General features: G+C 33.5%; 1 protein-coding gene and 1 long non-coding RNA gene across 4 annotated transcripts in view; one reads left to right on the top strand and one right to left on the bottom strand.

The window, feature by feature from the left end:
- LOC150108934 (uncharacterized) overlaps window positions 1-25,734 on the bottom strand; it is a 353,210-nt gene that overhangs the window by 234,630 nt on the left and 92,846 nt on the right. The window contains exon 1 of one of the 3 annotated variants that reach the window (XR_016549410.1): window positions 13,103-13,140. The exons of the other annotated variants lie outside the window; for them this stretch is intronic. This is a non-coding gene — a long non-coding RNA (uncharacterized LOC150108934). Of the gene's footprint in view, window positions 1-13,102; window positions 13,141-25,734 lie in introns of those variants that run through there. 3 annotated transcript variants of the gene reach the window in all.
- The window catches only part of LOC150108935 (heparan sulfate glucosamine 3-O-sulfotransferase 6-like), a 70,026-nt gene that overhangs the window by 11,057 nt on the left and 33,235 nt on the right, over window positions 1-25,734 (top strand). The gene's annotated exons all lie outside the window — the stretch shown is intronic.

The raw sequence follows: 25,734 nt of genomic DNA, 5'->3' as shown, positions 1-25,734 counted from the left end.
TGGGTATTATTATTATTTTAAATTGCATTTTGCAGACCAGCCCCCTCCCTCTCAGTTTGCAAATATTAAATAGGGAACAGGAAGTATTCATTGACGAAAATTAACTGAAAAATAAACTAAGTGGAAAATATTAAATCACCTTGTCGATCTTGAGGAATCAATGCTACCGGAAGACTTGTGCTGTTATCTAGGCCAAGGAAGCCCAGCACATTTTTAGTCATATGGAAGTGTCACATGATCGATCGACCAACTCACTTCCTTGTTTTACTTTCAGTATAGCCAAATGAATAGAGTAAAGTATTACTAACATAACAGAAAATAGTTATTCTATGTTTAGAATGACGTTGGGTGTGCAATCTAATAAGATTTTCTTATTAAAAAAACGTCTTATGTAAATGGAAAGGAGTTGAAATTCCCTCACTGGGTGATATAACGCATAAGACAGATTCCACATTGAGAAAAGCTATTCTCTGCCGCATTGTCTGTGAGAAAACCTCGTTTATTGAATGCTAGTAATGGAAGCAGAGGTGATATGGAATATAGTATGAAAAGATTAAAAAAAAGAAAGAAAGAAAGATCGATTATAACGAGCAGGAGAGATGTAAGAAACCTTGGATGGCGATGATGAAATCACAGATGCGTGTTGAAACTAAAACAAACTTCCAAGGTATTCACATCTGAAGATAGGAGTTATAATAATAAAAATGCAACTGAAATGATTTAATACGGAATTATGACGTAATGCCTTACTATTAACGGTAAAAAGAAAATTTGGGTCTGTTTGCCTAATACAGTTCATAAAACGAATAAATCAGGATAGCATCTAATATCCAAATGCTTATAATTATCAATACGGATAAGTATGTATAAGGTTCTAATTCAAGACACTTATCCGAATGCACTTTGTCTATAGAATAGATTTTACCTGTGGGAGCCTTTTTTTTTTGTTGTTTATGCCGATATGAATGTGATGAGGTGTAGCTAATCAAGCAGACTATAAATCGATGAAAATTCTAGACTCCAGTTTCCTTTTTCTACTCTGTGTTGTACATGAGTAAGAGTAGTGTGGTATTTGGTTACGAACAAATAATTATATACGAATTTTGATATTTTCATTAATGAAATTTGCTTGTTAATTCGTTTAGAGTAAGGTTAGTTCCAAAAGGGTCGTAGGCTCAAGTAATGTTTTTATTATTCTTATGTCGGTTGTTTGAAGTATTTGAATGTGACTGATTCAGTACTATTTCTTGTAAATAGGTAATATAGAGTTAAGTATCATTGAAACGGATCCTTGCGGATTTGAAGCCAATCTAGGACGTATTTCATCCCTTTTGTTTGTTTTCCCACATTTTAGGTTATACCTTGAGAGGTGTTACCAACATTTAGCGTGTCTTTTTAATAAGTATTCTTGCATAACAAACGAATTATTCCATTAATATTCTTTCAAGAATTGCCGGCAATGAAAGATTCGACACACAAACAAAATGGATCTCTTTAAATATATTCCATTCTTATTAGCAAAGTCTTATGATTTTGCTAATAAGGAAATCCCAATAAATACACAATGAATGACAGATGGCGTTAATACATGCCGTATAATAATAAAGTTTATGATGTATGTCCTGATGAATAAAAGAAAGTCAGGATGCATTAAAAAAAGCACAAAAGTTGTGCGATGATAAATCAAGATTTACGAGTTCTCTGCTCCTTGTCATGATACACAGTTCTTTCTATTTCTTGCACAGATGGAAGAAAATTTCTCATATAAAAAGAATATTATACCTCCTTAATCTTTTCCTTTCTCCATCCGTTCTTTTCTTTTTCTTCCAAGAAAACGAATAACGACATCTGTCGTTAAGACAAAGAGGTGAGAATAATACGGTATTGATTGAAAACAGGAGCGCTGTCTTATCTGTATCTCACCTCGATTAAGCTGCACTCAGCAGAAATTGCGACACAATGATTTTGCTCACTTCGCCTTGGAATTTGCCATAAATTTAAACATTTACCTCGTCAGGAATTTTCCAGCAAACATCCGAACAGTTTCAAATTTCAATTACTCCTAACAAGGGATCTCCATCCCCATCATCTTCTTTTCAATATATTAGCCAAATGCAATTCCAGCCAAGTCTGTTAATGAAAGTTTCTTTAAATTTACAGGCTAAATAAATAACGATGCGCATTTAATTCTTACTAGAAGGATGGTTATCGAGAAAGAAAGATCTTGCAACCATGTACAAACGAAATTGTACTTTGTTCAAGAAAATTGCTTAGTCGAAACCGAACTTCCTGCCTATAAATTCAATAAATGTGACATAATGACAGACTAAAGAGCCGTTTATTTTATTGACTCTTTAAAAGACACGCTTCAAGTAATAACACACACAGCGTTTACTGTTGTAATCTTTGAACTCCTTGAAGTATAGAGTTTCGATTTAATGACCTTATATTGCGCTTCAAGAAAGGGGAAGTGGGGAAAAAAAAAGTCCGAGAATTCTTACCCATCCTTTTGTTGCAGTACTTAATTTCTGTCACAGGAAATTAATGTCTGCTTAAGGGATGATAAGGTAATTGAATTAACGAAGACTATGACACGAGACAGTTCGTTGATGATTGTCGCCATCATCCTTCGTTGAAACTTTTGAAAACTTGATTTCTAAAACTACCATTTGCGAGTTAAGATTCGGTAGTTGAAATGACTGTAAACCAGCTTTTACTTTTATTTCAGTAAGCTACCAGTAATGGAAGTCCGTCTAGGAATAGGATACGGTCTCATTATGTTAATGCATCGTTTAAACGTAGAGATCCCTGCTCGCGCTTCGGACTTGATATCGTGGGTTATTTAACTGAAGACTGAGTAGGAGGCCTCAGTAACGCCTTAAATCTTTGGAAGGATTTAAATTTCCTGTAATTACCGAACCGCTATGAGTGTGCGTGTCGGTTTTTCTTCTTGTTCGCTTCTTAGTGACAGGTATACTTCCTACAGCCACTTTCGATTAGTTTAAAAGTTTATGTAATTACTTACTGCGAAGGCTCTGAGAGCTTCTTTTGTGTCCTGTTTCCTTGGGTTGTTTGGTATGGGATGAGAGTTGATGCATCTTCGTGGTAATTGTAGTTGTTTATCTAATTATTTTTCTCCACACATATTTAAGGTTTGTTGGTCCTCCCATTCCTTACTGCATAGACAGGACAGTCACTTCCTATTACTTTTCCCAGTTATCCTTCTCTTCTCATGTCAGTTTGCCTTTCTCTTGGGGGAAAACTGTACAAGATAATTTGGAGCCCTGGTTCTTCTTTTTCTTTGTTTTTCACGCTTTGCAGACGTCTGATATCGATTTTTCCCCTTTTGCTGTTAATTCTGTTCTATTCGCTACCTCTTTCTAGACGGGGTTTAAATTACAGTCGCTTTCAATTTAAGTTACGATTCCCCATTATTGTTTTAACAAGAAAATTTTCTTAACTCTCATTATTTTTCGTCCTATTCCATCCTTCTCCTTGATAAGAAGAATGGAATACGGCGTTTTTTAAAACAGTTTCAGCTAATAGGCGCGAAAAATCTTTTTCTTTTTTTTAAATATGAAACGAATCCTAGGCTATATAAATATATCGCGCATTTAGCACTGTAAATGGATTAATGGTTAAAAATTCTACGAAATTTAGAGACCAGTCACACCAGAGGCATACAATAACCAGGGTGATGATCTCATATATTTATATATATGTTGAAGCGAACCTTGACATGAAAGAAGAAGGAAGTCATTTTGCCCCTCCATAAGGCTTTGATACGACCACACCTGGATTATTGTGCGCAGATTTGGCTCCCGGGTTCCAAGGGGACAAAAACGCTGTGGAAAGGGTGCAAAGAAGAGTTACAAAGAATACATCCGGATTATGGGATTTCGATTATGAGGACAGATTGCGAGTATCTGGATTGCAGACTACGGTTAACAGGAGAAAGAGGGGTGATATGATAGAGATCTATAAACTTTTGAATGGGTGTTATAGGATATCATCTGATGAAATGTTTCGTTATATGGAAGTTGGGAAGAGAACACAGGGCATCCATGGAAATTAAGTTTGCTCGCAGTCAAAAAAAGGGATAAGGGCTAGGTTTCTCTTACAGAGAGCAGTGAGTGAGTGGAATAATTTGCCCTTAGGGACAGTGAGTGCATCTAGTGTAAATGAATTTAAGGGAAGGTATGATAGCTCGTTTGGGTGATTTATAGCCTCCCTCGATGAGTTCTCGACTCCCTGGAGGTCTCAGATAATAACGATAATAATAATAATAATAAATCTGCACCTGAAACGTGTAGGGTATTCTTAAATGAAGTGTGATGTTAATTTCCGATTAATAAGGCAGTTCCGTAATGCTAGACAGTTTGCATGGTGCGCATTTCATACAGTATGTCCTTAAGATTGTTTTTCTTTTGTTTTAATATTCCTCTGATAAATATTAGGAGGGCCATCTCGTGCTCACTTTACTCTCCAACATCCCTGTTCTTCTAGGACTTCGAATCTTTGGCTGGATGTGTCGTCAGTTAGGGCGAGTGGAAAGTTTTCATCCCTCTAGAAAATCAATAAGCGACTGGAAAAAGAATGGGTGAATCAGGGAAAACAAATTCAAAATCCAAAAACAGATACTACAATTGAGTATTAGCCACTGAAATTAATACTTTACTTGGTAAAAACAGCTACTACACATGAATCTTAGTCAATTTGTGAAAGTCTAATATTACGCTTGTTATTACTGCCAAAGCAACAGACTATGTAAAGAAAGGAGAAGAGTCATGAGAATAATAATATTCAATTTGTGTATTAGAATTTATAGTTGTAAATACATTGAAATTTATAAAAAAATAATTTTAAAAAAATAATGTATTGCTTCTTTACTGTAAAAATATTTTAAATAAGATATTTTATCTAATAAATGAGATCTCCAAATAATCCTTTTTATTATTAATATAAGTTTCATTTATTAAATGCTATAAATTATCGTGTATTTAATAGTGTAACGATACACTATTAAATAAATATAAATGAAAAAAAAAATATATATATATAATGTTCAATATTAAAATTTATAAGTACGGGAGATAAACATAACACAAACATAATTCTGTTTCATTATTATCATAATCAGTGTAATACAAAGAAAACGGTGAAATATTGCATTATAATTTTAATATTGTGTTTATAGTTCATACCATATGGGGAAAGTGAAGAAAACGATATTATATAAACGCACAGGAGAAAGTGAATACAGTATTATCTATACGATAAAATTCGATTATAATAATAAGGAGAATGATTATTAAACGAAGTGGCTTTTGCATAGAAAAAATACGCAGCTTTAAATGTAATAATTGCAATACTAAGTATTAGAGTAAACTGAAAAGTGTTTGCGAATATAATCAGATTATATATATATATATATATATATATATATATCCTTTTTATATAGATCTTCTTTCAGGTTTACAAATCGTATATATAGCATTATTTATATGATCTAAAAATTGTAAGCAATAAATATCGACTCAAAACACATTAAACCATAATGAAATCAAGTATTACTAATAGCCAACATATTCTGATATTTCAGTAAGACTTGCAAACTATACGAACACCATGGGTCGAAGCGGGTCCATCTCCACCCCCAACGAAATGAACTATTCCATTACACAGTTATTCACAAGAGAGAGAGAAAGAAATGGGCGAATAGCAAGGTTAACCAAAGTATTCAAATATAAAAACATTATGTAGGATTCCATTATATTAAATCCAATTATACAATATAATTTCGGTATATTTTGTAGAAGTGCAATACACACAACATCATGAATGTACGCCTCTCATAATTTGATATTGGGAAGCATGTACGGTAAGCTGGCAATGACCATGAAAGCCACTGTGGCATCCCCGAGGACACTACATTCAATAACCACCGAGTGCAAGGTCTCGTGTTCCGCAATTCTCCCATGTGTATTCAGATTATCTTGCATTGGTCATTGATTAGGAGTTGCTTGTTCTCACGCCACATACACTGAGAATTCCCAATGACTAGTCTTCCTTCTAGGAATAGAAATACAAGTGAAAGCCATCTGCACTTATAGATGTATTTTTTACGTTTTCAGATTATGAAAAGTTTATAGCACGCTGTGCAAACCCTTAACCTCCTATGTGACAATCTTTAATTTTCATAACTTTATTCTCAAAAACGAATTTTGTATTTTTTCGAGAAATTTGAAAATTAAAAATATTTTGTATTTACTCTAGAAAATTAAAACAGATGGATTACTGGTTTATAGTAATTAGAAAATGTTTGGTGTAAATATATGTTGTTCGGAATTTGCACAAAGAAGGGATAAGAAAAGTCATCAAAAGCCGTTGCAAAATGAACATTTATAAAACAAACATAATTAAATTCTACAGAAAGACCTGCTAGTTTTCTAGTCTCTTATGGCATTTAACTCATAAGTTTATATTGCATTAACTCAATGTAAAATAATTTTTTTCTCATATATTATTATTAAACTGCGATGGCCATTGCGAATTCTAATATACAATGTATTATGCACACTGTAATACAACTACATCTTCCGTACGTATAGTGCGTCATATCCTATACTTTCTTGTTGATATAATATTGAATATTACGTCATATCCGTCTTAAACTAACAAACAAATCAAATTAAGAGATACATGTCTTATCTTTCGTTAGTGATGTTAGGAAAATATAAGATGCATTTTGGAGTTTTTATCTGATGCTTTGTTTACACATTATTTACAATGAAGAGTTGAATGTCCTTTGGAAATGGGGCCCTTCAATCCATACATAAGCTCAAATCAGTTTCACATTAATGGCTACGGATTAACTCCTCCAAAAGCACGATGAAGAAAGTCCATAAATCTGGAATGGGATGAAAGCACCTACTGTACAAGAATGAAGATTGTTCATGAATTCTGATACGAGATCAACCGTTATGAGTTCCTTGCACTCGTCCTAATCTCTCTCCCCCATCCCCCCCCCATATTCACCTGTTAACATAGCACAGGACATGATAAATGTGCATGCTTCCGCATCTACAGATGTGTGTACGGGCTATCCGTCAGCAACGAACAGAACCCAAACAGTGCGTTGTTTCAATAGATTAAGTTTCTTTATCCCTTGATAAGGCAATGATAGATGTACAACCGGAAATGGAGTTCGTGTCTCCCTCTTGATAAAGAAGAGCAATTTCTATCGCAATAGGATCTTTTGGTCTTGGTGACCTCCCCAGCCAAGTTATTTTTCTCCTAATGTTTTTTATTCTGCTTCCCTTTTGTTTTGCTTTGAGAGTAGACGATAGCCTTTTCTCAGAGTTTTTGATTAAAATATTAGAATTTTCAAAATAAAAGCGAAAGAAATACATGGAAACAGCACAGAGATGCATCAGTGATAAAAAAAGAATCTGCCTAAAAACCCTGTAAGCCTGGTTTTGTAGACAACGAGAGAAATTTGCAAGTACAATAGCAACAGCGAATATATTTTGTACTTTTATGATTTTGCATATAAAAGCAAAGCACTTGTAGACGCAGAAATAATTCTTTAGAATTGCGTAAAAATGTAAAGTATGATATTCTATTTGTAAATCCAATTGATTCAAAACTTATTTCTATTTTCCTAGAATACACTATGTTCTTCACAATAGAATAGGTCATATATATCTCCCCCCCTTAATTCAATCTTCCTTCAATTTATTAATTTATCTGTGCTTGATGTTTTTTTCTTTCTTCAAAGAGTTAAATAGAAAAGTTTAATCTGTCTTTGGTAAGGTGATCGTTAATAAGTACGAGAAAATAAAAATAATTACTTCTTTATTTTTCACACTCAACCGGAACACAAACTTAATATGTTTTGTATTCTAACAACTTAAATTCCATCATACAACCATTAAATTATAGTATTCTTATAACTAACAATATCGCTTAAGTGATTGTACTTTAAATGGAACGAAATTCTAAGTATAGCACTTCTCAATTACGATGAGTAATTAATTCAGCTGTTTTCGACATCTTAAAAGTCCCTTCTTGATTGCACAAAATCTAATCCGCTAAGTTTAGATATTACCCAGTAGATTACAGATCACTATAAAGTGTTCGCTAAACATGCGGTAACAATATTTTATTATAACAGTGCTATGATTTAATTGTATTCATCTGACAACAATGTTTATCCATTTTTATAGAAAACAGTATTTCAATTGATTGATGGTAGTTTTAATAGTGAGTGAATTGTTTGTGGATCACAAACATTTTAGAATGAATTATTCTAAAATGTTTTATTTTGCAACCTTTTGTCTATTCGATGATTTGCGTGTGCATTGTTGAAATTACCCTTGGTATTTATTTGTGCATTGTTGAAGTTTATCTGTGGAATTTATCTGTGCATTGTTGACGTTTATTCATGGAATTTATCTGTGCATTGTAGACGTTTATTCGTGGAATTTATCTGTGCATTGTAGACGTTTATTCGTGGAATTTATATGTGCATTGTAGACGTTTATTCGTGGAATTTATCTGTGCATTGTAGACGTTTATTCGTGGAATTTGTCTGTGCATTATAGACATTTATTCGTGGAATTTATCTGTGCATTGTAGACATTTATTCGTGGAATTTATCTGTGCATTGTTGACGTTTATCTGTGGAATTTATCTGCGCATTGTTGAAATTCAAATGGCGTAAATTTTTAATTGTAGTCAGTGATTGAAAATCACTAATAAATACAATTAACGTGAAAGAAAACACTAAATCGCTGTATAATAAAGACGGAATGTGCTTGAAATATCAGTTTTTTTTTTTCCATTGCTTCTTATCAATTGCAAGTTTTGCGTACCCCATTAACTTATATAAGGCAAATCTTTTGCTAAAAGTGTCGTGGTGGGACGTACAAAACAAACATTTTTTATTTTATTTTATTAATAAAAGTATTTTTAATAAATAAAAAGATCACGTCTTTTATATGATGATCCCTTAATTAATACTTATTTCTTAAACACACTTCGGTCGTTTAAAAAACATCCCAATGAAACACTAAACAGACTCATGGCGAGAAACGAACACGATGCAGAAGCCCTTGTTGTGTTTGGAAACTTCCTAACAAAATGTTTGTCTTTAAAAGCATTTCAACCCTCCGCTGACTATCTGCACACTTAAAAATAATCTCCTATGGATAACCCTGTGTATTTAAAACCCATCTGGAAGAAGGAGAAGTTGCAGTAGTCAGCAAGTCGTATACCGCAGTTCAATTATTCCAAGTTTCACATAACCCAGTGAGCGGCTAACGAGCATCACGGGACAAGACGACATCGATTCTAGGCATTCCAGCCGTTCAAGCACGAAACTACTGCGTTTTCAATGGGACTTCCTGCATGTGGGAACGCAGCGCACGCGCGATCGCTCGATCAATATTTCAACCCCTGACATTGTACTAGTCACTTTGCCACCCACTTACTAGCCGTCTGCTTTTAATTTTGGGCCCATTACTTCACCATTGTTCCTTCTAACCTCGTGCACCGTGGCTGTGCTTTTGGGGGGGGGGGGGGTATCGGTGCTACCCTCCCACCTTTTTTTATATATACTGTCCCCGGACTTGGCACACGCTCCCTGACAGACCCCGCTCCCGGAGGAACGCGGCCTCTGCAGTCAAATATCCTCTCCCCTCCTCCAACCCTGCTTCGAAGGTTTTTCTGAAAGCGCCATTTTTCAGGTGAATAGATAAGGGCGACCAGGAAATGACAACGATTTAAAGAAATTGATCCTTACATGTCCCCCAGGAGTCCAGGGACATTGGGGGTAGACATGATTGTAGGGACTAGCAAGTGCCTTACTAGACCACGCCGACGTGTTGACACCATAGACTATGTCAGTTAGAGGTTTTTAGGGTAGTTGCAAACACCTCCCCCCCTGCGTGATTAATTTCAGATTGGCTGCCCCACCGGACCTATCACTTTTTTTTATAAGTCGTACACGCAAAAAAAAAAAGTTTTTTTTGACATACCTATTTTTCTCTAAGGTATCAACCATGAATGAACTCATTAATGGGTTTTGTTCATCATTCGGAACGCGTTTACCCACAAATCTCCCCCTGACGCCGTCCTGACATGTAATCAGTGTGTGTATTCATTTATGAAAAATTAAGTTCGCGTTGATTTTTTTTTTTTTTTTTATTCCTGATGGATATCACCCCTCTCCCTTCAAGCTTGATATATAGCCCACTTCAAAGCATAAACCTGCACGAAATCACAACTACGGAAATTCCATTTTGAAAATGTCAAATAACGTATTTGGTATTCAGCAGAGAAATTATTCATTTTCATCATTTAATTTTTTTTTATTAAGCGTACCATTTTCTATATGTGAATTTCTTTCTTCATTTCTTTTACGAGAATTTGGATATTTTCTTCCTCAATACAGATAAAAACAGGCTGTAACGTATACACGTTTCATTGTCTTTTTTTAAAAGACAATGAAATTAATATTTTAGTGTTGTCCTCTTCAGATGAAATTCTAGCAACTATATCATTGTTAGTTTTTCATTGTTAAATTTGCTTTCGAAGTACTAGTAACAACAATGCTTTGGCTTAACCCGTTTTGATAAAATTTATATTTCAAAAATGTGAAATCTTTGCCAAAATCTATAAAGCCACCTCAATTTTTTCGTTGAATGTGATCCGTTTTAGTGTGACAATTACGTACCATTTGAATAAATACCGAGCACTTAGTCAAAACAAGATGGTAATCGAATGCTATAATACTGAATGAATATGTGGACTATATTGTATTGAGAAAATCACCGTAAGGAGGCGTCTCTGTCAGAGTTAAGTCATGAAACCCTTTTTTTTTGCTTCTGCACAAAAACAGTTTTGGTTATTTCCAGTTGCTATTTTTGTTATAATGTGAAATTTCTTTTTTAATGTGCAAAATGATAAATAATTTCACTGTGCAGCAACTTATAATAGTATGGTTCGTTTTGTTTATAAAAATATTTTAAAATATATATAAAAATCAGAAAGACATAAAATAGGTTTTCCTAAAAGAATGTCAAACTGTGCTTGAACAGCCTTTTATTTGAATTTTAACAAAATAAAGAAACTTCATACGAACTTAGTAGATGGCTTTCAACCATCCCCTAACCATCAGCATCAATGTTAGTACATATCAGACAACGACCCCCTTACAAGAAGATGGCTCTTTCGAAAAGCGTAAGCAAGCTATTCATCAGACTACTTGACAGAGTGTCGTCTAGACGGGTATACCGCAAGATGTGACTCCATTGAACCAGCATCTATATTTTATGGGGTAACAGAGAAGCCTTAACCAGATATGGAAGAGATGGAAGCATAGGTTGCAGTATGGATATAAAAAGGGACCACCATGTGTATCCCCAGTAGCATAGAAGGGTGATGATGGAAAGGGTTAACATTTGGCAGTTGGAATCCCTCTATAAAGAGTGCTATATGTGGACGCTTTCAGATGATATAAAACACATAATCAGTTCTTTATAGCCATCCTGCTTTCAGTATTAAATTTGATATGTTCCAGATAAAGAGCTGTTTAAAGTTTTTGGATAAAATCATGGATGCCTTAGAATCAAGAAATTTCAAATTAAAGTGGCATATATATTGGTTGGAATTATGGCTGAGGCAATAAAGGAGTAATGATGCCAGTATTAACGGATTGTGTTTTCTTACTGGTTTGTCTGTCTATGCGAGAAGACAAACGCTACTACCTTCATATCCATACTCCAAATTTCAGTACAGCGTCCTCTTTAGAGAAATATCGGAAGTTAAATCCTGTGGCAAAGAAACGTTTTGGGCATGTACATATGGAGAGGATTTTTATACAGGAAATGAAACAAGATAACACGGAGAAAACATCCTTTTTAAAAGCTGAGAAAACTTCGCACTTATTATTAAGAACATCATGTTGGAGAAATATCTAAACAATGCAAGTATTTGATTCAATCTCCCAGTTCTTGGGATTTATAAACCCATAAATCATATTCAGAGAATTGATATCTAGCGAGTTATTATGAATGCATACATTTTAGTAGCATTATCGCCAAGCAATTCATGTGTGCTATTGAAATCCAGAGAGACCGATAAATAGTCCCTTGGCAAACGTGTAACTTACATTTATTTTCTTACCGTGTGTGACATTTGAAGCGTATTGAAAATTTCGATTACTGCTTCTCATTGGTATATGAGAGATCACCTCATTACACACACACGAGTGTATATATCAAAAACGTGAAAAATGTCGATATTTGGAGTGACTAAAACTACAACTGTTAGAATGCGTGCACGTGATGACAATAAAAGTTGGCCTGCTTAATTTCTGATCTCGTGCTAATCGGCACGAGATCAGATACTCGATAATTTATACTCTTTTACTGGTATTCGTGTAATTTATTAAGTGAAAACAGAATCAGAAAATTAAAGCAATTTATTTGATACGGAAATTGATCCACACACTTTCCTCTTTGGCGAGATTTAACTGTCAAGTCATGATTTTTTTTTACCTAATATTCTCCAAACAATCTATATTTCATTTTATTACCACCATGGAAGATATACTCATTAAAACATTAAGTAAAGATGTATGCATCATTATTCAAGCTATAAATCTGTTATGAATGAATTATTAAAATAATTCCCTCAACTAGAATAGAAATGACTGATTAATTCCAGGTATTTGCGCGTTACGTTACCCCACACGACCTACGTATAACCATTAGTCTGTCTGTCTGTCAAGAGAAAATAATTCGTTTTAGAAACGTGAGCTCTGTCAACTTAGCATTTCCATCAATTCATTACATTTCACAGAATTAATACGCACACGCGCGCGCACATACACAGAGAGAGAGAGATAGAGAGAGAATAGTATCCACGTTTAAAATAAACCATACCAACTATAGGAGTTCAACAGGTTTAATTACGTTGATTTTTTGACGCTATCATGTTGTCAATCTCAAGAGATTTTTTTTTTGTCCTTTGTCATTCAAATTTTAATAATCTTTGAAAATTTTAGGAACCGCGAAGAATTGCGATAAAGGCATACCTTCTTATAACGTAGTTCCTTTTCATCATTCATCTTCCTCCCTCTTCCTACCTTTATCTCCGAACTTTATCTGGAAACGAAAACAATGGACTTTACTAAGGACAGTGAAGATACTTTGCTGAGTTCAGAGAGTTTAGAGCCGAAAAAAACTTTTGCCGCGGTAAAGAAAGCTTGATGGAAGAAAATCCTTATTTATAAGCAACTTAAGTTTACATTACTTCCTAAAAGATATTGGTTTTTATTTAAAAAAATCCTCATCCACTAGTTTTAGCACTTGAAAGATGGATAATCCCTTTTCAGTTTTCAAATGATGATATGTAAAATTATAATTTAAAACCCGAAAAGGGAAATTAAGGTTTAAACAAATTTACTTGTTAAGATTCCGCTTCTAACTAATTATGTTATTGGTATATAACATAATAAAAGATGTAACAAGAATGAGTGTAAGGATTGAACTTTAAAAAAGTATAAATGAAATCTGACAAATACATGGGTATCTCGGATATAAAAGGTGCAAATCTTAGTCAAACCGTACAATATTTATTTTAAATTACACATACTAAGAAGCCGTATTAAAATTTAGGATTAGTATAAAGTATTTTTTATTTTAATTAACTCTAAATAGTTAGATGCTATATTGATTATTATATTTTATTATAATTACACCAAAAAAAATGATAAATTTCATGAGGATACGTTTTCTAGATAGTCTATATTCTATGCGAGATAAAAAATTGAAAATTCCGGATGGATTTTGTAATCCAAGTCATGACTAGTAAAAATTGTAAAAGGATAAACATGAGTAAATACGAAAATAATAATTCGAAATAGAGAAACATACAATGCGGTTGAACTGCATACCTGCGAAAAGGCATTAGTCTGATGTTTTTTGAGAAAGTTAATTTCATAAATGGATGGCTTGTGAGCCCCTGTAGAAGTATTTTCTCCGGATGACTTAGAAGTTATCCGCTGCGTGTGTTTGCCATCTACTAACAGAACTTGCCTTTGTAATCTGCTGGTTTATTCCATTACCTCGAAACTCAAGTATAGAAACTTAAATCAGATTTCTCTATCGGTATCTTTTCTTACGTCACAGTAAAAACCATCTCACCGAAACCCTTTCTCTATTCCAATTACAAGTGATCTAAGAAGTAACATACCGAAAAGACAACGTGAACGATACATTTCATCGATCAATTGTTATCTGTATCCATTGAGAAAGCAACCGAACTTTGTGTTATACTAGTTCTAAGACATAAAATATAGAAAGAATATAAAAGAAATAAAATATAAAATAATTTCAACAATAAATGACATTTATTTTAGTATACAATGAAAGAAACACATTATGATGAACGACAATAAAGATAGAAGGAAAAAATGAGAAAAAAATCAAATATGGACTCTACATTGTTTTTATTCCATTATAATAAAGGCATTTATCTACGTACACCCTCTGTCCAAAAAGAAACCGAACTTTTCGAAAATAGAAGAAACTAGTGGCGCCACCTGTTGTATCAAAAGCGACAATCTTCATTAGTGTTGTGTCAACTGTTTATGACATTTGTTTCATTAGAAGCCGAGTTATAGTGCCAAGAGTGACAGTGTGTTTTGACTAACGGTAGGAAAATGAGTTTCAAACAGAGAGCTGCAATTGAGTTTTGTGTTAAACTTGGTAAAAGTTTTACCTAAACGCATGAAATACTTCCAAAAGCATACGGTGATGAATGCTTATCCCGTACTCAAGTTTACGAAGTGGTTTAAGCGATTTCAAAGTGGTCGTGAGACGCTTGAGGACGACGAAACGCCGGGCCGTCCAAAAACTGGACTGAGCGAAGTCAACATCCAAAAAGTGCATGATTTCATCAAAGAAAACTTGAAATCGTACGTGAGATTGATTGAAGATGAATTGGGGATTCCAAAATCAACTGTGCACAACATTTTGACCCGAGAGTTTGGGCCTTCGTAAATCGAATTCGCGATTTGTTCCCTACAAGTTGACCGACGACCAAAAAATGTATCGAATTGAACACTGCAAGGATCTCATTAAAACCGTTCGTAAGGACTCAAACTTCTCTGAAACGATCGTTAGGTGGTGTTTTGAGTATGAGCCTGAAACAAAGCGTGAGTGCGCTGAGTGGAGACCACCAGAAGAGGGGCATGCGAAAAAAAGTCGCTTGGAGAAGTCAAAAGTAAAGACAATGCTGATTTGTTTCTACGATTCCAAGGGAATTATCCACAAAAAATTCGTTCCCCCTGGCCAAACGGTCAATGGTGAGTTTTATCTCGAAGTTTTGAAGCGATTGATAGGGAGAATTCGTCGCGTACGGCATGAATATCGTGACGACCGACCGTTTGTCAAAACATACTGTCACTCTTGGCACGATAACTCGGCTTCTAATGAACCAAATGTCATAAACAGTTGATACAACACTAATGAAGGTTGCCTCTTTCGACAACAAAAAGATACAACAGGTGACTCCAATAGTTTAAGTTTTTCGAAAAGTTCGGTTTCTTTTTGGACGGAGGGCGTATATATCAGTAGAATTTCTCGGGCATATTGCTACCTTGATGAAAATTAAAATTTTACATGTTAGTAACAATAATTAGTAAATCCCATGCAATATATAAATCAATCTATTCTCATTAATAGTGTTTACTTTTAAGATTAATCACACTTACGAAAGATTAATATAATACGGCACATTTAGAATGAACAGACTACAGGTCCGAAAACTCCCCTCTATAGACCGAATATGAAACTTTTTTCAAGCTAGTGCAATGCTGATTTCATCCCCAATATTTGAAGGAAATTCTTCGGGAGGTAACATTAGTGAATCCACATAAAAAAAATTCACGTGCGCAACCTACGGTTCGCGAACATTAACTTGACAATCTATTTCAATAAAAGCTGAATGTGCCTGATTTTGAATAATAGTCGAGGTCAAAGATCTTCTTCTTCCGAAAGTATAAATGATAATACTTATATGAGAAGATATATCTATAATCAAATCATCTATGATCTATAAAACAGAAACATCCTTAACCAGAACGAAAGTTGTAATAAGAATTGGATTAAGCACTTTGCATCCATAAATTAATGGAAAACACCAATGCTTAATTTTTGGTTATTGGGTTGTGTTAAATGACCCTTGACCTAATAAAGGTTCCGACTTCTGACTCAAAATAAGTCCTTTAATGGACAATCAGAAATTAATTCGTTCAATAGGCAAGTAACCAACCAAAAAAAAAAATTTTATTTTAAATATTTTTCTACTAAATGATCTTCCTCATTTCCTGCTAGTTCTGTCTATATGCTAATTGGCTAATAAAATCCATAGCATAAAAATTAATTTCTAATATCAGTAAGAATTCTTTAGACGATTCCTTACATTAATGTGAGAAACTTTCCAGCTTTAATTCCCATTCTTTGCTCAATCCTAAACTTCTCAAACTGAAATTGGGTAATTCATCTTCGCTTCTTCATTTTCATTCCCTAAACCTAGGGAGGTTGCACATTACAGTAACCGTAGAAACAGTCATTTGTTGGGATTCATATTTAATTGTCTTGGCTTGCCTTGTGACGTTACAACGAGAACAGCCATTCCCCCCCCCCTCCCTGTTGAAGCATTCAAGTCGCTCTTAACGTTCCGGTGTGTTTCTTTCGCTCGCGCAGCAATAAAATCTGCAATTTCTCCTAGAACACATTAAAGGAACCATTTTGAGTGGCGGAACGTAGCTCGGGTTTGTTTCATCATTAACTTTTCCTGTTGTCATAGGCTAACTCGGACAGTGTCTAACCATAACTGCTGTAGAAATCAGGCATGTTTTGCTTTTAAAAAATGAAGGTTTAGAAACAAGCAACTTATGAAATTTGTTTGCGTAGTGTGTGTGTTGTTTGTGTCATCTTTGATGGCTTTAAAAAAGGTGGAAAGATATTCGATAATGATAATAGTTGCTCGGAGGTGATTATCTTAATACGCAGCAAGAGACGTTTTTGTGGTAAAGATAATATTACACGAAAGAGCGTTTTTTTAAACATCACCGAAGATCTCAAAAATATTAAACAATTTCTTTACTCAAATATATTTTGTTAATGTGCAAACCAACATTTGGTATCCTTTTATAAAAAGCAAAACTCTTGGAGAACAAGAATGTACTTCCAATTCCAAACTGCACAAAATAAAATATTTCCTGGAATTAATAAAAAAAAATCCTGAGCAAAAACAACTCGCAAAAAGAAAGATACATTTTTTTCATGAATAATTATATTTCGAATAAAATATCAAAAACCTCATTGTTGAGAAGAACTACGGGTACATATTAATTAGTTGTGAATTGCAAGTATAATCACAATTAGCATAAACGGAAAAAAGAAGCTTTGATGCAAACCTCTTTGCATGTGGAAATAATTTTTTCTTCTTTTAACATGATATCGATTTCTCTATATATTTTGTCCTCTCTATTAGACCACTAACAGATAATGTTTTGTTTTTTTTGTTGTTGTTAAAAAAATCCTCTTTGGGGTAGAAATATCTTCAAGTTGATCCTGTCTTCAGAATAATCTGTAGCATATCAATTAGGAGTTGCATACTGAATACAGTACTATATGTTTCTGTAGTCGTTTATGTTTATAAGCGATGAACATATCAGAATATGTTGTATTAAGTGGTCACGTGATATGACCATAACAATACTAAGCTGGTTTAGACCATTAAAGTGCTACTAGGATAAATGGGGAGGCTGGCTCTGTAACATCAGACAATCACAGCCCATTATTCTCTAACGTGGGCTGTATTTGAAAGGAAACAAACTGTGAAGTTGTCATATTCACCTGCAAACCATCACATGACAATACACGGCAAATCTTAAAGATTTCTTTCCTTTTATAAGGCCTCTTTTATAATAAGAATAGCAGAAATAAAGAACTAAGGATAAATATATCTTCTTCAATTTATTGTTTTTTTGTTTAGAACAATTCTACAAAAGGCTGAAAATCACTGGAGTCTTAACCCAATTCAAGCCTCCAATTCGCACTAAATGATGCGAGATGTTTTCAATACACAACATCCATCTTAAGAGATAGACCCTTGGTTAAATGGATGGTTTCGTTATAAATTCATTATTAGCTGATAATTTAAAGTGACCTTTTCACCTCTCCATTAGAACTAGTAATTAGTTGTTTTTTTAATTACTTATTAGTGTTTTCATTGTGGTTGTTAAAGTGAAACTCATCTTATTCAAGTCAGACACTATTACAATACAATAGTTGAAATCTTCCCAAATAAAGCGAAAGTGATTTTAGCATTAACAGAGATACTTGAACTGCTATGAGTAGTTTGTTTCTAAACGTTTTTTTTTAATCAAAAACGTAAATGTTTCATTGTTAAATTTAATTTTGAAATCAGTCTTCTTCAATAGATGAATAATAAAAGAATAGACTTTACGGTATAGAAGGTTCAAACACAAATACATAAATTAAATTTACATTTTTATTCAATAACTCTTCCTTATTACGATAGTAAATCTTTCATTAAATATTATTACATTGTTTAGCTTCGAATGTATTATTTTTTTTATTTAAAATTTGATGTAATTATTTTGAAATCCTGTGTAGCTCAGTAGAAGTGGCGTTTGCACTCTACAGCGCTTGACCGCATGACGAAAGGCGTTCGAATCTAGTCGCCAACTAGAGGAACTTTTTCTAAGCCTTTTCTCGACCGAGTTGGTCGATTTCTGGCTCGGGCTAGCGGATTTTTCGCCCCGTAAACTCAAGAAAATCGGCCGTCGAACCCACACTATTTTCAGACATTAAATATATTGTGTTAGGGTTAACCAGATGGCGGCACTTACTAGCCGCCTTCTTCACTGCCTGCCGATTAATTAGTGATAGCCTTGGGCCAGCTATCTCTGATTTTCGGGCGTTATCAATACTAACCTCTCCATAGAGGAACAGAGACAATATTGTCTGATAATTGCATTTGAAACAAAATTTCATTTTACCTAATCTAAACTTGGTGGTATTCAGATGGCTTTAAAATGGGCACAGTTTAGTTCACAGTAGAAGTCCCTTTCACTTTAAGGGAGAGAAACGTTTGCTAACTAATAAATCGTGCGGTCCACCAAAGGGTTTCAACTTAATGAGATAATCTCTGAGTTAAGCTAAGCAAAACTATTTCGTATTTCCTTGAGTGCTGCGAGTCTTATTAAAATACTACACTAACTTCAGTACTGTATAGTGCGTGTTCTCCTTTCCACAGCACTACACTAATAACTGAAGTGCTTAGAATACTTTAGAATAAACCGTTGGGGAAATCTGTTGAATCTGTTTGCACACAGCTGTATATTCCCAGCGGCAAAACTATTATGGTTAAGAATGCAAGCCGAACTTTTGTTGTATATGCATTCGTGACGATGTGTAAGTTGTAAGCGTCAATCTTTCGGTAAAACATCATAAAAAAGTGATTGGAATATTCTTTTATGATTGGTTATCATAAATTAAGTCTTAAATGTTACAATTATGCTTTCTAAAAGTCTCATACTGGATTATTAATTGCATTTTACTGAAGGCAAAAATAAAGAAAATTATATTTTTTTTTATTATGCTATAAGTTAGGGGTTGAACTGTGATAAGGTAGTGACTAACTTCTGCGCATCTTAGCAGAATAAGAAAATTAAAAAGTTACTGATGCCAGTTCTGATGAACTATGATCATGAAATGTATGCAGCAAAGATTGAACGTCTTTAAGAAAGTATTGGAGAGAATTATAAGAGGCGGGTCATTAATCAAATTAATTGTGCTCTTCTGTATTGACTCGAAGATTTTTTTTTTGTTACATCATTCTTGGGGTACTCCAGACACTCTTGACAACTATTCTCCCATGGCAACAGTTTCAGAGATATTCTTATCTGGATACTGCTATCAACCTCCGTTAGAAGCCACTCTGGTCGCAAGCTTTCCTCATTATCACAAAATACATAAATGTAGATAGTTTTTCGCAAGCATACTGACGCACTTATAAGTGCTGACAAAGTCGCTAGACTGGTGTTACGATGGTTTCTAATTATTTTCTAAGATGACAAAAATGGAACAAAAATATTTGAAATATTTTTGTATTCCATTTTTGCCATTGCATTAACCCAAAAAAACTCCAATTTTTGTTCTCATTTGTTTTTTACTATTCACAAGCATAATGCAAAATTATGATCACAATTCTCTATCAATCCCACTCCTTGTGGTCTATTAATATAACATTCATTCCTAATCACATCTTTACCCCATCATTCTCATTTATGAACGTTTTTGTTAAGAAACTACCCTTCCCCCAGCAATCCCTGTTAAGTTATTTGCTGTTTATCACCTTCTCCACTCTAATTTCTCCCAAGTGCAACGGAGAGTTTAGAGTGGATACATTAATGTGGTAAAGTTAATATTAGTATTTCAAATTGAGTTTATTTATGTAGGATAATCCTAACAACAATCCTTCATAAATTCCTCACTAAACTTTTTAGCATGCTTCGGATCAGTCATCTGGAGATTTTGCTTTGTCTCATATGGAATATTAATATCCTTTAACCAATTGCTACGACTGATACTGACATTTCTGATACTGATAATATAATTATTTTGTGAATTAGCAATAACATTGGTTCATAATAATGATGATACAAAGTACAAACCGAAAAACTATTATTATAAGGGCATATGTTTCTATGATTTTATATTTGCCTTATCGAAATGAAAAATTCATTTTATTTAGGAGATTGCCATTGCTTCTATACAAATACAGTTAACTATACGGTAATTTGGGATTACCGATGATGTGAAGTGATTTCAAATTATTTTTCAACATTGCTTGCAGTGTTGAAAGATCATTTAGATTACGCTAAATCAACTGAGTCAACATAATTTGTGTATCTTGGAGTTTTGAAGGATGAAAAGTTTAATTTCGGGTAAGGAAATATTTCCAAATATCTAAAAGTAGCTCACACCGTTTTTAAAAGAGTTTTAGGATAAGTCTTCAAAAACTGACAGAACAACCTTCCAATCAACCAATAGGAAAAGTCTAAAAGCAGATATTATGCACGATAGAGAACAGCTTCCTGTTTGCATTGCATTATATGTTGTCAAATTTGATTGCATTAATACATTTGTCAATTATTTCTTTAATATGACTAAATTAACTATTATTAAATATTTAGTACACAATTATTTTCCCTCTCTCCTTGCCGTCAAAAATAAGAATAATAGCACGCGCGAGAATGTTATATCACATAAAACTAAAAGAATGTGAAACAAAATCGAACTTACGCCAAGCTTATTACGGATCACAGTTTCTTGGATCTGCATTGATCTCTTGGAACAAAGAAATCAAAGGCAGATTTCTTCTTCTGCCAGTCTTTAGTTTTCTCACTACCAAAATGATATATGGTACGATTCATCCCCTCAAATTCTTAAATTTTCCTGCTAGCAGACTACTTGGGGACAATTTTCTAGTTCGGTATGTTCAACCAACGAATGTGCTGCGGTTCGTGATTTGACACAATTCGAATAAATATGAAATAAATCAGAATGCATCGTTGAAGAACTGAATATAAAAGCATGCTTTTAAGTGAGGGGTAAGGAATACTTTTACTAAAGTTGGTCTTTTTCAGTTGTGGCCAATCGGGCCACTCTCAGTAGCAAAGCAATTCTTAATAGAGTAAAATTATTTTAATTTAAAAACTGAGTCTTCCGTTTGGAATTACAGCCAAAACGAAGAAGGTTATGAAACCAGTATATTTTGTTTGTAAAGCGTGTAATTGCAGGATGAAAAACCTAGTTTTTTCCCTCAAATCTTTTAAAGAACTGAATTTGTATAAATGAATCGAATTTAAAAGTTATGTCTTAGAACGAATGAATTCACTGAGAATAAAGTCAAGCATATGCCACTCTACTCAATATGCTAAGAAAATTTTTTTTTTTTTTTTTTAAATAAAAATTGATGAAATTTCCTAAATGGTTTGAGAATATAAAATTTAATCAAATTGAAAATATTTAAAATTCAAATGAATATTTAAGAAATTCAACATTAAATTAAGTAATCTAAAGTTCTTTATATAGTATTACTTGCTAATCAATTTAAAGTCAATTAAATGGACTGCGTGTGTTAACATCAAAATAACAAGCTCTGATCACGTCACGTGGCAGAGCTGGGTTTTGATTTTCTTTTGTAATTTAAATAATTATCTAGTATTATAGGGAATTCAATGCTAGGTATGAAACTAGCTATTAAAATGTTGTGGCTTTTAGTGTTCTTTTATTTTAAAAATACTACAATGTTGTCATTTTTTTATTACTTATATTAGAAAATAAAATAAATTATTTCTATTAATATTGGAAGATAAAAATAAATTATTTCTATTAATATTGATTTCAATGATACAAGGTATCTGGAGATATCTGGAGACTGGTCTTCTACTCTTCTTTCCCCCTGCTCTCTCTCTCTCTCTCTCTCTCTCTCTCTTACTTCTTACCTCCCCCCCCGGTGCTATTAGAGCAACTCGAGGGTGAGGGGGTTACTCTTTCCTCTCAAACTGTAGTTTCCACTATCTACTAAAAAAAGCGGCTGAATTCAGGTCAAGGAGTGGTGGTTGATACTTGACGAAAACTTAACCATTGAAACCGAATGAACTCTAACCAACAAGCACAAACTCTTCAACTAAAATTAAAATGTCAGCGCGTTCATTAATTTTTTGTTTGTGACAAGAAAAGCATCATTGTTTTGCCATTTAAACCCTGGAGCTTCCGTAGTCAGTCGATCGACATCCAGGATGACCTTTGGATCGAAAGATCTGTGTTCAAATCTTGTCTAGAACGCGAATAATCTTTATATCTTCCGACCTCATTACCTTAAGTTTTAAACAAATTAATTAAATACTCATGAGCCAACATATTATGACTATCCAGCGTATTTAGGGCCAATAGTTGGCCAAAAGCAGACTGAAGTTGCAGTATCCTAGTATGGGGATTGTTCTCATAGATATCACTGAATTCTCAAATCCCAAGTGAACACACCTTGACTGCTAATTCTTATCTGGCTGATGTTTCGGACCACGGTATTGCTGTAAGTAGTGAAAATGTGGCCTAATGGATCTGGACTCTTCCAACAAGACAATACGATGTTCACAAGGGTCGCACTGTGCAAGCATGGTTAAATGAGCATATCTAAATATTCCTTGTGATCCCTTGGCCGCCTGATTCGAATCCCATGAAACATTTGTGGGATCATGTAGAACGCAACGTCCATCGATAGTGCGTCGATGACCTCTGGGTTTTTATTAAGGCTAACCGATCCGGGATACCAGTGTATTTATTATTAGTCAACTTATAGTACATTCGTACCGTGGGTGGACTAAGAATGTTTACCCCATTTTTATTGATTTTTTGTATTTTTTACTTATTTTTTTTACATTGTCCGGATGGAAGGATCAAACATCGAACTTTTTCAAGCATCGAATAAACTGAATACGGGCGGATGAAATATTCGTCTCCTGCCTAAAGAAAATCGCAAACATCCATGCCCAGCGGAATTCGACCCGGCATTGGAGAATGGATATGCTAACTACTCGCCCAACTAGACCGGCAAATATGTACAAAGTGAAATATTAAGAATATCTGACATGATACATTAAAAAATACATTTTTCTTTGAGTAATTAACTTTAGGAATATTTAAAAAATACATTGAACTTATTTATACTCCTTCTGTAATATAATTCGATAATACACTGGTGCGTTGACATTTCGGCAGGGTTTTATTATGTAGAAAGCTTAAATGTTACAACTGCGGTTTTTTCTTTGCTAAATACTTTATAAATTGCTCGCAAATTTATTATTTAATTACTAACAAGAATTAATGATACACTTACATATGACATTAACGAAAAGTAATACTCCTTAGCTGATGTTAGATTGAGTATCATTAATCTGATGGCTAGAATAACATTATGCTATCGCCATTAAATTACACTTAACGAAATTAAAACCGATAGAAATACTGAACCAGCTACACGTTGCAAAATATATGACGGGAAGCCTTCTTAAGTTAATGACTTTATTGTACAATGTCAGAGAACCATAAAATTTGGTTACGTGTTAATTATATGCAATGGATAGAATTAAGGATAATTCAGAAATAGTTGCAAAGATTTAAGAAAAGATAAGACTAAAAGATAACTCTGTAATAAGATAATATCAGATGATTATATTTTTGAATAAAAGCATTCTTTATATAAAATTTTGTATAGGAGATAACTGGCATATTTGAATGGGCAACATAATGCTAATATACTCGTTTATAGGACGATATTTTTAATATGAATAATCTTTTCTTTCGTTTTGCGCCAATGGCGAGAAAATAACTTTTTAAATCGCATTTGAATACTCATCGATGCATATTTAAAGCGTACTTGAAGACTCGTCGATGCATACGAAAAAAAATTGCTATTATAATAGAAATAAGAAAATCCAGTAAAATGCATGTGATAAGGATAATGACTTTGACCGAAGCTATCTTGAAATAATTTTGCGTTATATAAAGTCTTCATTATTTAATACGCTATGAGGATATTAAAGATCTGTCTTCTTTTTATAGCCAAATAAAATGAAACTGGAGTGGTTTCGGAATTTACGAATGTTTATGAGCATCTAAGAGCATCATCTTGGCTTGCACACTACTTGAAAGACATGACCTCTATCCATAAACAGCGTATATTCGCCTTTTTTTTTTTGAAACCTAACGTACTTAATTAGGTTTCATTGGCTTAGCTGATTCGAACTATTTAGTTCTCATCAGGGCCCAAGCAGAAACCTAATAAGGCAAGAATCTAGTACTATATTCGTGTCGCTAAAAGTTAGAAATGAATCCTTGGAAGTCACAAAAACAACTCAAAAAGTTATCATGTAATCAATAATAATGTTATATACTTTATAAGTATATTAATGGTAGGTGTATAAACATAATATGAAAAACAAAATGCAAAAATGCTTAAATTTAAAAAAATAAATAAAACTTAATAACAATATTAAAGATTCACAATTTTTTAATAGAGAATAAAATAAAATATTGAATTTTCGAAATTTTACTAGTGTTTATGTTTATTATGCTTCATTATTGAAGTTCCCTGCAGTTGAAGATTCAGCGCGCAGAAGTCTCTTTAACGTTACATTGCTTTATTTTTCTAGACAGTAGTCTATACTATACGTGGTGTATAAACAATTTACTATACATCATGAATTCTTTTTTCAAGGGGAAAAAACAGTTAGTGGAGATGGTAAAGATCAAATGGAAGAACTATTGAATTTGACGATATCTTCAGAAACAGGAAAAACACATTTTTCTGGTTGTTATCCACACCATCAACATTGGAAGTGACCATCGTATGATAACAGCAAGATTCAAATAAATTTCCAATAAAGAAAGAAGAAAAATGTTTTAAGGATTAAAGCAAAACACAGGAGTACTCAAACTAAACATTAAAAAAAAAAAAAAAAGATATGTTCCAACATGAACTAAAAAATAGATTTAAAAATCGTAATACAGACGACAATGCCGATCCATTGAAAAACAATGGCATTATTATCGAAATGTA

Source organism: Typopeltis vanoorti, chromosome 2, assembly GCF_054136105.1.
Source record: "Typopeltis vanoorti isolate ZY-2024b chromosome 2, IOZ_Tvanoo_1.0, whole genome shotgun sequence".
NCBI lineage: Eukaryota > Metazoa > Arthropoda > Arachnida > Uropygi > Thelyphonidae > Typopeltis > Typopeltis vanoorti.
The sequence above is the reverse complement of the archived record's forward strand: the minus strand, read 5'-3'. Positions and strand labels throughout refer to the sequence as shown.